The sequence below is a fragment of the Triturus cristatus genome, chromosome 1_2 (genome assembly GCF_964204655.1).
Source record: "Triturus cristatus chromosome 1_2, aTriCri1.1, whole genome shotgun sequence".
Lineage (NCBI taxonomy): Eukaryota > Metazoa > Chordata > Amphibia > Caudata > Salamandridae > Triturus > Triturus cristatus.
Genome location: NC_140580.1, coordinates 1,121,430,949 through 1,121,445,243, shown reverse-complemented (window position 1 = coordinate 1,121,445,243; position 14,295 = coordinate 1,121,430,949).

Sequence of the window (14,295 nt, the reverse complement as noted above, 5' to 3'; positions counted from 1 at the left end):
GGCTTCCATGCCTTCTCGAAAGTTGTGTCTGGCGGTGTTGGGTTCGTTGGATAGGCAGAGGATGAGTTGGATGTCATCTGCGTATGACACAATGTTGAGTCCGTAGGTTCTGACGATGGGGGCAAGCGGAGCCATGCAGACTTTGAAGAGCGTAGGGCTGAGGAGGGACCCCTGGGGGACTCTGCAGGTGGTAAGTGTAGGGTCCGAGAGGAAAGGGGGGAGTCTGACCCGCTGCGTTCTGCCAGAGAGGAAGGAGCGGATCCAGTCGAGGGCCTTTTCTTGGATCCCTGCGTCGTGGAGTCTGCGTATTAGGGTGCGGTGAGAGGAGGATGAGGGCTGCTGTTTCTCCTTTGTCCAGTAAGGTGCGGATGTTGTCTGTTGCAGCGAGAAGGGTGGTTTCCCTACTGCGTTTTTTTTTTAAGCCAGATTGGGAGGAGTCGAGGATGTTGTGCTCTTCGATGAATGTGGCGAGTTGGCTGTTGATTGCTTTCTCGATTACTTTAGCTGGAAACGGGAGCAGGGAGATGGGTCTGTAGTTTTTGAGGCCGGTGGGGTCCGCCAAGGGTTTTTTCAGGAGGGGGTTGATCTCAGCGTGTTTCTAGTCGTTGGGGAACGAGGCGGTTGCCAGTGAGTTGTTGATGGTGTGGCAGAGCATGGGTGCGATGGTGTCGGTGGCTCTGTTGAAAATGTGGTAGGGGCAGGGGTCCATGGGGGCCCAGGAGTGGATTTACTTCATTGTCTTCAGCGTGTCTTCGGTGGTGAGCGCTGTCCAGTTGTCGATCGCTGGCTTCAGGATGTCGGGGGTGGTTGGCGAGGGTTCAGTGTGTTGGTTGTCTACATCAAAGTTGTCGTAGATGCTCTTGATTTTGTGGTGGAAAAAGGTGCTGAGTTTGTCACAGAGGTCTCGTGCGGGATGGATGTCGGTGGAATCGCTGGTGGGTTGGGCGAACTCCTCGATGATGTTGAAGAGTTCTTTGCTGCTGTGTGCATGAGTGGAGATTCTGTCTTTTCTTGAGGGGGGCTATGGTGTTGGTGCTGTCGGAGATCCATCTGTGCAGGGTTTGGGCTGTGGTATTGGGGTCGTCGTTTTCCGTGATGGTTGGGTTGGAGTTGCTGAGTGATGAGGTTAGCTGGTTGTCGGTGATTCTGGTCCAGTTTCTTCGTGGGAGCAGGTGCTGGTGTCTGTGGATGGTGGGTGTTCTGAAGGTGAAGTGGACGCATCGATGGTCAGTCCATGGGAGTTCGGTGGTGTGGCTGAAGGTGATGGAGTTTCCTGTTGTGCAGAGGATGTCGAGGGTGTGTCCTGCCGAGTGCGTGGGTTTAGTCATGATCTGGCGGAGTCCAATGTTGTGGAGGTTGTCCAGGAGGAATGTGGTGCTGGGGTCCAGTTGGTTGTCGAGGTGGAAGTTGAGGTCTCCCAGTAGGGTTTAGTTGGTGGATGGGATGGCATATGGGGAGATGATGTCTGTGATGGAGTTGGCAAAAAGTCTGTGGGGTCCAGGGGGTCGGTAGATGAGGGTTCCTCAGAGGGTGGAGGTAGGGCTGGCCGGTATCTTGAAGTGAAGGTATTCCATCAGGTCTGAAGGCTCATCGGGGAGTGTGCTCAGGCGGAGGGTGGATTTGTGGACGATGGCGATTCCTCCTCCCAGGCGGGAGGGGCGATCCTTCCTGGAGATCTTGTATCCCTGGGGAATGGCGATGGTGATGTCCAGGTTCGAGGTGGTGTTGGTCCAGGGTTCGGTAAAGAATGCTGCGTCCGGGGTGGTGCTGTCGAGGAGGTCCCAGATTTCGGTGGCGTGTTTGTGGAGGGATCGGACATTGAGGAGGATGCATTGCAGGGTCTTTGGTTGCGCTGGGTCCGTGGTCTTGGCGGTGCTTCAGGTGTGCCGGCAGCGGTGACAGCTGAAGGGTGTTGGCTGGTGATGCTAGCTTGCAGTTGTAGATGTGACCTGGGTTGAGAGCGTGGAGTGCCGCTGGGTCGTAGCGCTGGCGGTGCAGAGATCCAGGGTTCCTGGCGCTGGCTGCAGTCGGGTCACGGACGAGCGTAGACGGGATTGCTTTGGTGTGCCAGCGGCGCGGCCGCGCAGTGGCCGCCATTAAGTAGGGTCGGGGAGGGCTGGACAGCTGGGAGGCGGGAGTGGGGCGGGGAGCTGGATTGGGCCGGTCGCACTCGTCGTGCTGGGGGGAAGGGCAAATAGGGCAGCAAAAGTGCAAGAAAGAGTGGAGGAAAGACACAGAGGACACAGAAGGAGAGTGAAAGGGGGAGATTGAGATGAGGGTAAAAAACGAGTATTAACGGAGGAAAGACACAGAAGGAGAGTGAAGGGCGAGCTTGAAATGAGGGGAAAACAACAGAAAACGGAGGAAAGACCCAGAAGGAGAGTAAAGGGGAGAGATAGAAGTGAGGGAAAAAAACAAGTCAAAAAGGAGAGAAAAAGCAGAGCAAGAGAATGGAGACAGAGGTCCACTGCACCACCAGGGATGAGGTGCAGGGGCTGGGGGGAAGCCTCACTTAATGGTGGAGCTGCAAGGGAGGGAGAGCAATTTCACTGACAATGAGTACAATAGGTACCATCACATCATATTCAAGTGGCAACTGTTTGCGTTTCAGCCCTCCAACACTTGAATTTCTGCACTGAAGAACTGGCACATAAATAATAATTCTGACTTTGGAACTTTAGTAATAATTTAGTGATTGATTGTTCAGAAACTTTACCACAGGGCATGAATTCATCATTTTGCTTCATCACTAATGGCAGTAAGCTAAAAGATTTAAATCTGAGACATATACAAGGAAAAGATGGTGAATTTACAGGGCCATTATGTGGGAGAATTTAACAGTGTTGTAGAGCACACTTGATATCAACAACAGTGAACTTTAATATAGCTATTAAAGGCCTGCTCCAGCATAGGGCCTTTAACAAGGGAGCGGGACCTTAATAGCTGGTATAGCCCAGCTACGAAGGGTTATAAGGCTATTAGAACATTCTGCCACTAGAGAGCATAATGTTCTAATAAATAAAACAAAGGCCTCTCTGAGCCCGAGGGGATTTAAATCCCCTCTGGCTGAGGGAGGCCTTTGTTCAGACAACATTGGTATGTTGCTTTGCGAGCCTTTACCGGCCCGTAGAAGCTCGCAGCACTCTATTGTATTCAATGGAGTGCTCCACATTCCAATGTTCTAATAAAGTGTCTGGCATGGCATTGCATCTCTTGTGCAGTAATTTCAATATCTTTTGAACCGTTTAATCTAGGAACATATTTTTTACTTAAAATCAGCAAATTATGAGGCAAATGATGGATCATGTGGTGAGTGCCACAAACCCAGTATTTACATGAAAAATGCCATAGCTGCATAATCATACTTTTCCAGTGGACTGGCACATACGAAAAGAATCACATATGACAGGCCTATATTTTTTTATGCGTGGAAGTCTCCGCCCGGACTGCGTAGTCTCTGCAGTTTTAAACTTACTCTTAAATCGGAGTTTGCGAATAGCAAAAAATAGTAAACTTATACACAAGTTTACCTTTATGAGGGGGGCGTGGCTTCGGCGCGAGGCGGAATGGCTGCCTCTTGAGGGAGCTCCGCAAGTCAGGTCCTTCATCTGGCCAATACCATCCGCAAATACCGTCTGTGCGAAGCCAGGGGGACATGGGACAGTAACAGAGAGTGGTGGAGTGCTGCGGAACTCCTTGTGTCCCGAAAACTGCTGCCTGCGCCAGTGTTTCGAGACGCTGCGGTGACGGTGCGCTGCTCGGCAAAATGGCGCCTGCTCGGGACCCGATCGAGGAGCCCCGGCGCTGAAGCCGAGGAGGCGGCATCGGAACGACCGCGGCGGGGCGGTTGAGGTGGAGACGACTGCCATCCCCGATTTTGGAATGCTGGGACCCCGCTCTGCAACTGGCGCGGTAATAGCGCCGACCACACGCACGTGGAGTTGAGCTGCTGGGTACAGCGTTGGTGTAAGGGGCACGCCCGGCGAGAAGACTCCGAGCGGCTCTGCCTGAGTTGCTGACTAGCGCTGGGGAAATCGTGCCCGAGTGCTGGGGACGCCGGGCCAGCGGACCAGCTGCACCTGCGGAGATTGCGGAGCTGCGACGAGAGTGTGCTAAGGAGACCTGGCTGAACGCGGCTGGAGGTGCCTTTGGAGCTGCGGGCTGGAGCGCTGCTGCTGGTACCGGTGCAGTAAGTGGGATTGGGTGCAGGTTGTGCCTGGTGCGGGGTGGGCGGTGCGGCCCTATTGGGTTACCCCAGGAGTTGGTAGTGGAGGTGCCTGGTGGGGGCGGCGCTGCCTGGCCGCCTCAGGAGTGAGCGCTCAGTACTTCTGCTGCACTGGGGGTGCGCCGGCCTGACTCGCTGTGGTGGGGGGGTGCCTGCCTGGGCGAGCTAGTGCACCAGTGGCCCTTTCCTTTGGGCTGGTGGGCGCTGGGCGCTGGGCGCTGGGCGCTGGGCGCTAGGCACTGGGGGGGGCCTCAACACTGCAGGGGGAGACGGCGTGGTGTCACCCTAGACATCCTGGACACGATTACGGGCCCTGATTCCTGCATGGGCGCTGAGCGGCGGAGTCCCTCGGCGGCGGAAGTGTCGTACACTGGAGCCTTGAGTAGTCACTGCTGTGTTTGAACTCTGGAAAGGGTTGTGGAGCCCCCTAATGCCATACCATAGGGCTTGAGTGTGGGGCAGGGCTGCACTGTGTGGAGGACTCATCTCGGACCGTCCAGGGTGTGCATGGTGCGCAGCGGATGGTGGCCACTGGCTGGAGACCGCTGGACTGAGTGATCGACACCGGATCTTGATGGACTGCTGAGGGGGCGCGCAACGACTCTGTTGTCCAGCGGAGGAGTCTACAGTGGTCGAGTCGGGGACCGAGGGTCGAGGCTGGATACCGTTCAACTCTCCGCTGCCATCTCTCTCAACATGGGGAAATCTGTCCCCAAGCAGCCCAAGCTGCACTTCGAAACCAAGCGAAATACACGAGCCACGGATGTGAGGAGTGAACAGGCTGGACTGCAGGGTGCCCAGGGGATGGCGGAGGACACTGAAGACGACACTAGAACTATCCTACTGGAGCTGCGCGCTGGCACGAAATCAATTGATAGTAAAATAGATGCGCTAGCGACCGGACTGGATGTGGTCAAGAAGAAGGTAGAGAAGCATGAGCACTGGTTGGATGTTCTGGAAAATAGACTTTCTGACACGCAGGACTCGCAGGCTGAATCGCGGACTCAAATACTACAGATGGAGAAAGTTCTGGAAATCATACGTGCAAAGAACGAGGACTTGGAAGCGCGCTCCAGGCGCAATAACCTTCGCATTCTTGGTCTGCCGGAGTCAACCGCCATATCCAAAATTGAGACTTTCATTGATGGGATGCTGCGTGATCTATTTGGCTCGGTACTGTCTCCTGTGATGATAGTGGAGAGGGCGCATTGCTCCTTGGGTCCCAAACCGAGGCCGGGGGCGCCCCCCCGCCCGATCATTGCACACCTTTTGAACTATGCTGATAGAGACGCAATCCTCCGGGAGGCTAGGGCTAAGGCGCCGGTCACTTACAAGGGGGACACGTTGTCTTTTTTTCCGGATTACACCCCTGGGGTGCAGGCCGCCAGAAGGGAGTTTGTACCAACGAAAAAAATGCTACAGGCGGCATTGGTGTCGTATGCCATGCTCTACCCGGCCAAACTGAAAATAACGAATGAAGGGCAGGCACACTTCTTCACTGATGCAAAGTCGGCTCTAAAATTCGCAAAGCAGGTTTGCAGATCAAAACCTCGAAGACTGAAGTGGCGACATCGGGACTGGAGGAAACAGATTGAACTTGATGACATTGCATTCAGATTGATGGTGGTGATGGGGCTGTTTACTTTCCTACATGATGAGAGCACTCATACATAAATGTTGTTTTGGTGATAATTATTTGATGGGCAGGGGATGAAGGATGCTTCCTGCAGGTTCTTGTTAATAGTTTCATAACGTTGCAGTCCTTTACTGTTGTCCAGGATTGTGGACACTGGTGGCATATATTGTATACGAGCACAGGCGGACCGTATTGTCTTAACCTGGTGACCTCACTTCGGTGGGAGTATTCGCTGCCGGTCTGCTCCCCCTAGCGGGTATTCCCCAATGGTTGGTGGGTCTGTTACAGGGGGGGAGGTTGGGGTGGGGGATTGGTGTCAGTCTCAACCTAATTGGGAGGTTAGAGTGGGTGGGGGTGGTGGGAGAGATGGGGATGGTATGTGTTGTATTTTTGTTTTGTTTCTGTCAGTTTGCAGTTGGACGGACCATGATGTGTGCAGCAGGTTAGGGTAAACGAAATTGCTGAGGGCGGCACCCCCCTATGGCCGCTCGTGTCAGTACTGGGCCGCATAGTTACTGCGCAGGATGGTAATGGGTGAGAGACTTCGAATGTTGACTTGGAATGTTAGAGGCCTAAATTCACCTAAAAAAGTAAGACATGTGCTGGCCTATTTGAATCGTTATTCTATCCACATAGCTTTGCTGCAAGAGACGCACCTGACACAACATACTAAGCGGAGTGTAGCAGGGAGATGGGCGGGTTTCAGGTTGGCGGCCTCATACTCGTCATATGCACGTGGCACGATGATCTTAATTAAGCGAGGGGTGGCATTTCAGCCAGCTCGTACGTATATGGATGATGCAGGAAGATGTGCTATGGTACAGGGCAAGTTGGGAGACGTATTGGTCACTATAATCAACATGTATGGGCCTGTGGTGAATGACCCAGGATGCTTTGTTAGAATGTATGGTATATTGAGAACCTGGCCGGTGGCAACTGTTTTGAGGGGAGGCGACCTGAATACATATCTAGATCCTGATTTAGATAAGTCCAATCCAATGTCTCATCGAACTCCTAAGATCGCCAGGAGCGTTATATGTGCCATGGAGGAATTTGGGTTGCGCGATGTGTGGAGAATGAGGAATCCACTAGCAAAAGAGAGGACACATGCGACACCATCGCACAATAGCTGGTCGAGACTAGACTACTGGTTGGTGGGAGAGGAGGCAACGGGCTGGGTGCGGGAAGTGGTGAACCTGCCACACACGCTGTCAGACCATAATCCTGTACAGCTGGATGTAGAAATCCCGACAGCCATGCGGCTCCCATTTACATGGCGTCTGCGTTCAGAAGCATTATTGGACCCCATATATGAGAACGCTGTTAAGGAGGCCATTGTACAGTACTTCTCAACCAATAAGGGTACAGTGGATGAGGCCTCAATGCTGTGGGAAGCGTTCAAGGCAACAATCAGAGGGGTGTGCATTGGGACCGCGGTAGGCATCCTTAGGGACATCAGGACACAGCTGCAAAACACTGAGACTGCCCTGCGTAAGTTGGAGAGTAGATATGCTGAGACTCCTACGGCGGAGGTGCTGGTCCGCATTAATGAGTTGGTCAAGGAATATGACAAACTAGCTGACACGGAAATAAAGTACTTATCGTGCAGACACACGGCGCGCAAGTATGGGGAAGGAGGACGGCCTGGGCGCACACTAGCGCTTAAGATTAAGGAGCGATCGGAACAGGCACATTTTGATAAGAACATGGATGAACATGGGACAGAACACTATCACCCGCAGAACAATTTTGGAGCTTTTATGCGGAGTTGAATGCTTCTAAGGGGGGGCGACTGAGGCCGAAATGGAGGACTATCTGGAAAATGTAGCATGTGCCTGGTTATCGAACGATCACAGGGAATACTTATGTATGCCCATTGATGAACAAGATATCAGGGCGGCAATCGCGACACTCTCTAATGGTAAGGCACCGGGGCCAGATGGCCTTACGGTGGAATTTTATAAGAAGTATGTAGATTTGCTTGCCCCACACTTGTTGGAAATGTACGCTGAGGCGCATGAGGCCGGAAGGTTGCCACCTTCTCTGCGACAAGCGCTGATAATAACACTGCTCAAGAAAGATAAGCCTCCGGATAGATGCGACTCTTATCGCCCACTGTCTCTGATCAATATAGATGCGAAGATATTGGCTAAAATGTTAGTGACTAGACTACAACCTTTGATGCCGCGGTTGGTGCTACCTGACCAGTCGGATTTTATTCCTGAGAGATCTACATCGCATAACCTCAGGACGGTCTTTTCCATGTTCCATATATTGGAGCCAAGCATGTCTGCGGCGGCTGTACTGCTGGACGCTGCGAAAGCGTTTGATACAGTGGAGTGGAAGTATATGATGTTTGTTCTGAGGCGGATGGGATTCCCACCATTATTTCTGCAATGGATAGCGGTGCTATACGCGGCTCCGACGGCTATGGTGCAAGTGGGTGGGTTGACCTCGGATCCTATCATCATAGAGAGGGGTACGCGTCAGGGATGCCCGTTATCGCCACTACTGTTTGCTATAGTATTAGAGCCGCTGGCTTGCGCTATACGACAGAGGCACAGGGAAACAGCATTAAATTTTACATATCGCCCTGTGGCCATATCATTATACGCGGACGACATGGTGCTCTTTGTGCGTGACCCATCTCGCTTCCTGGCGCAGTTGTTGCGTGAATATGTGCGCTTTGGCCACCTGTCAGGGCTCCTTGTAAATTGGGATAAATCCACCATTATTCCATTGACGGAATCCACTAAGCGTCCGGATGTGGAATTCCCGCTGATGTGGTCCACGGACCCGGTTAAGTACCTTGGAGTGTGGATCCATCGAGATCCAAGTGTAGTGATACGTGAAAATTATGGGAGAGCGTATTCTAGGCTAGAACAACAGGTGGACGTGTGGGTCTCATTACCGATGTCTCTTGCGGACCGCATCACCTTAATTAAAATGGTGGTGTTGCCGCGGTTTCTATACTTATTCGTAAACATCCCGGTGGTGCTGACGATGGGTTTCTTTCAGAACATTCGTAGAGCTCTGATACGATTGGTGTGGGGAGGTAAGACTGCGCGCGTGAACTGGTCGATGCTAACTAACAGGTACGACCAGGGAGGCTTTGGAGCGCCGGATTTTTATGTCTACTATCTCAGTGCGCAGGCGCAATACATCTACTATTGGATGAGACCGCATGCGTACACCCCACACGTGGCTGTGGAGGAGGGAGACGCACATCCGGTTCCACTACATAGTATAATCACACATCGGGCGCGTGGAACTCGGAAAACCGAGATCAATGCTGTGGACACCACCATGGCAGGCAATAGGGCGGCTGGCGCGGAAGCTACCGGTATATGCTATGCTCCAGCCATGTACATTGAATATCATGCGGCGCTGTCGGTTACTCATGTGGTGCCCTCGATGCGTCTGCTCAGGGAGGCAGGATTACAGCTAATGCAGGACATATACCAGGATGGGTCATGTGTCACCACAGATTCTCTTCAATACATTAGCAATCAGTCACTACTATTTAGATTTGCAATGCACAGATTGCGCCAGGCGATCAGGGTACACTATACCACCTACCCTATGGAACCTCCCAAACTATTAACACTGCAGCTTGCCCTTACCACACCCACCAACAAGAAACTGATATCCAGGTTATATAAGTCAATCAAGGGTGAAAGCACGAATAAACCGGACAAGAGCTTGGAACGGTGGAATGCCTGTCTACCTGAACCAATTCGGGAGAAAGATTGGAAATATGTGTGTGAGTTGACAGGAACACTCAGCATGAATGGAAACTTGCGCATTATACACTTTAAATATATTCATCAGGTATATTACACACCGGCAAGGTTACATAGCTTTGGAATGCGTGAGACGGATTGCTGCGTGAGATGTGGGCAGGGGAATGCGGATTTTTTGCATTTGGCGTGGGGATGCAGCAAGGTGTACGAGTTCTGGGAAGTGGTGGTGAGAAACTTGAAGACTATGGGGGCTGTGGAACTCCAATGCGTGCCGGGTGTCTGCCTGCTTTGTTTTGTGCCGCATATTAAGGGAGCGAAAGGAAGATTTGTGAGATTAGCATTATTGTTAGCGGCACGTAGGGTGGCGATTACGTGGGGAGGGAGACGAAGTCCGAAAGAGGAACACTGGCTGAGGGAACTGGTGTATTGTAAGGACAATTTGGAAACGTACGCGGAGGAACTACCTGCGATCTCGAGGCCCAGAGGCATATGGGAACCTTTACGTGTATTCTTATTGAATAGAGCGGCAGAGGCCGAGCACTAGGGTGTATCTAAAATTGTTCGAATGATTTTGGCGGGAGGGCTGGGGGGGTAAAGGACAAGTAGACTGACATTCATTGCATTTCTCCAACTGTTGGAGTAACATTTGATTGAAATATTGGTGAGGGGCTTTTATTCTTCTTTTTTTTCTTGTTTTTGCTTTTCGTCTTTTTTTTTGGTTTGTTTAAAAAAAAAAAAAAAAAAGTTTACCTTTATGAATCAGGCCCTCTGAGTGTAAAGTTACTCAAAAGTGTAGAATTACAAGTCTTCGTCCCCTGGAAAAGGGGGAGGAGCCAGATTTACGATACTACTACCTGAAAGAAACATTAGAGAGTCCAGCACCACTCATAGCCCATGGTACTTCAACACTCTCCATAAAAAATAATAAAGGTAGGGACTTAATGTCCTGTAGAAAATAATGTTAAATTAAATGTAAATAAATTATTTAAATAGTTGCAACTATAAATATAAATGTTAATGTTAAATCAATCTAAATATAAAACATATTTATTTATAAAATATTTCATATAATGAATTTAAATTAGTGATTGATTTAATTCAAAATTAAGTTAATAGTGATGTAGCATTTTTTACATTTGTTCTAAATTTAAAATTTATTTACTTTAATATTTAACATAAAAATTTGATGATTGTGCTATCCTTTGAAGTTTATTTGTTGTGTAAAGCTAACACATTGTTTCCATTGGAGGAAATAGAACATACACGTCTTGCACTGGCACTTTCAAGTACTTTGAATAACAGGAGATTAAGAAGACATTTCTGGGGGCCATGAATGGACTCTGAAATCGATCTGTGTGTTTGGAGTTGTGCAGTTGGGTGTTTGGTTGATAGGAATGTGTGTACCCCACAATGTCCTTTATGGCCTCCAGATATCCCTAAAGGGCCTTGGAAGAAAGTCTCAATTGCTTCTCCTGCAAAAGAGTGATTTTGTGATTGCCATTTGTACATTTCCCAGCACACAAAGTTACATAGAGATGTTTCACTAGGGAAGGTTTCCCCATGAACACAAGTGAAAAGAGTTCAGTTTATGCCTTAAGAAATTAAGCCTATTTTGGTGGCAAACGTTGTGTACTTTTGTTGGACTACAAACACATTAGCACTGAAGAAGTCTACAAGATTGTACTCAACAGACAGTTGAGAGTCAAAATACTCTTGATGAGAGTTTCAGAATGGTCTTACCCCATGGTGTAACTCAAGAGTGACTTTTCAATTGTTGGAATGGTGTGAAGCTGGTATCAGGTTATTTCTAGGGTGGGCGAAACTTGAGGCTGAGCCTAATTACAAGGTAAACCATGGGATCCCGGATGCCGAAGAGATGAGGAAAAGGGTTAGCAAGAAGCATGAAGAATACAGAGAAGACTTTGACCGGGCCAAGGCTGTGAGGACAACAAAGGTTGAGTTGGTTATTGGGACGCCTTCAAAGAAAACTCAGTAGGGGCAGAGTGAGTTTTTGGTGCCACAACAGGTGTGTGTGGTGCATAAATGTGATAGCAATTTGTGTAAATTGTAACTGCATGGTTACGTTGAAAGAAACAAATATGGGTTAGCAATTTGCAATTCATTAAACCATAGACTTCGATGATGTGAGACTACCGACAGGGGATGCTGAGCTAGCATGTGGAAATGGATGTTATATGGATGTTAATTTGACCAGAAATGTGCCCTTGGAAAAGAATCCGATTTGGATGTTTATAGGTTAGCTTTGGATGTAGGCCAGAATGTGCTGCTGGAGAGGATGGCTTTGAAAAAGGTGAACTAACCAATCTGAAACATAAGACTTGGTACTTTCTCAACTCAAATGAGGTCTTAGGATGTGAGTACGCTCCAGGTCACTTCATGCTCATTCTGAACAGTTAGATAAGTAAGATTAAGCAACCTTAGTCCGTTGGAGTAAAATGCCTTTTGTGTAACTGATTAACTAGAGGATATACAGATTCAATGTCTGCACAGCCCTATAATGATCAGATAACTTATGTCCCCACAGACCCCCTGTGTACGCAGACAACAGTAAAATGCACATTATCTTATATCTTTTCTTGGTACCCTGATTGGTTTCTCTTTTCCTGCACATTACCATTTTTGTCTTTTTTCTCATTTCAACTCCTTCCCTTTTCTTTTTCTTTAGTATCATTATGTATGTGTGTAGGAAGCTGGCTCTGTAAATACTATACCAAAGAAAGGTATAGTGTGCACATAATCCAGGGAGTCCCCAGAGGTATAGCAGAGGCTAAATTAGGTAAGTACTAACAACTCTTTTTGCGGTAGTGTGGACGAGCAGTTAGGCTTATCCAGGGGGTGTGTTCAGCATTTATTGTAGTCACTCAATCAAGGACTGATTACACACTCTCAGAGACAGAATCCAAACCAATTAGGTAAGTATAAAGAAAGGTATACATATGTCTTATTATAGAACTAAGTAGGACTTGGCACATGTAAGTAAAATATACTCTCAAATGCAAGACTGTTCAAGGAAATGCAGTTGTGGTTGAATTTGTTGCAAGTTTGTACCACTTTAAAATGAGGTTTGAATTATACAGTAGGTACTTTCAGATTACTTTTCAGTTACTTTTGGTACTGGGGTGGTATGTCTAGATACCACACCTTAGGATCTCACAAGGTAACTACAACTTTTAATAATTAGCAACTGAGTTCTCTTTTCTCCATACAACAACACTTCAACACTTAGAACATGTTGAGTCCCAAACTCTCTTACCATGGGCTCCTGTGGGAGAAAAGTGTTGGCGGTTTCCCAGGTAAGTACACGACTTATGAGTGGGAGTTTTGGTGGTTAGGACCAAGGTTCCCCAAGGTCTAGAGGGGCACTTGAGTTGCACCGTCAGCGGCACTGGGGTGTTGGGGTGCAGAGTGCATAGGCCAATGTTAGCCAATAAGGCTGAGGGGATTTCAATTAAAGACTGCTGATAAGCAGGCCCATCAGGTGTGGGAGCAAAATTCCTAGGTTTAAGGTGAGCACTGCAGGGGCCAACAACCAGAACAGGAGCTGCACCAACAGCGGCACTGGGGCGGCCTGCTGGAGGGTGAAAACGAGGCGTCGGGGGCCCAATGCTTGTAAATGGAGACCTTCAGTTTTGTGAAGTTGATGCAGGCTCAGACAGGTGGACTTCCTGAAGGCGACCACAGGCTGGAGAGGTAAGTTGGGATCTTGGTGTATACCTGGACACCGTTGGTTGGGCCACCCAAGGCCGTGGGGTGTTGGGTGAAGGGTGTCTTCTAGTGTAGGGTTTTCTTACCAGCTCCGGTCGTGTCGGGGAGACCCTTCAGCTTGAGGCTGCAGGTGTCATCTCGAACCTTGAGGGAGATCGGGGATCACCAGATCCCAGGTCAGGATCGCTGTGGAGACCTCCTTGTAGTGTTGGGCCACTCGAACTCGGGCCAGGGGCGTTGAGTGCAGAGTGATGCAGAATTTGCGGAGTCGCCGGGACCCTATTCTGTGGGTGAGTCTTTGCTTGAGAAAATCTTGTGATCACATGAGACAGAGTCTGTAACAGGGCAGGTCCTCCGGGCTCTGGAGGTTGCTGGCTGCTGGACTCACCGGGGTTCTTGCTGTAGGCAGGTCACAGACGGGACAGGCTAGTAGAGCTGGGGCCAAAGCAGTTGGTGTCCTCTTCTTCTTCCTCGGCCCTTCTTCTTTCTTCCTCGAATCTGAGGAGGCAAGGTTCAGGGTTGCTCCTAAATACTAGATTTAATGGCATTAAAGGGGTGTGCAGTTCGGGACCAATGGGTCCCTTCCTTGGGGTGGGTACAGACCCTATTATGCCACCCTCCAGTGGGAGGGGGCATGAACCTCTCCCTAAAAGGCTGAGTCCCCTCATCTTCAAGATGGAGGGGACTGAGATTGGTTCTTCACCTAACCTCCCCCACCTGTGGGGTGGGGTTGGCAAAGGTGGGCACACCTCTCTTCGTAGCTTGGTTTTCCTGCCGATTCTCCTGCCCAAAGTGGGGGCCAGAATCGGCAGAGGCAAGTTGCTGGGGGCAGCAAAAGGCAGGGACAGCTTCCAAAGGCGGCAGGCCTTTGAAGCCTCCCCTTTAGTGGACCCAGCCCATACTGTGGGAGGAGGCATGACAACTCTGCCCATGATGGGTTTGTTTATGAACCCAGAGAGTGGAGA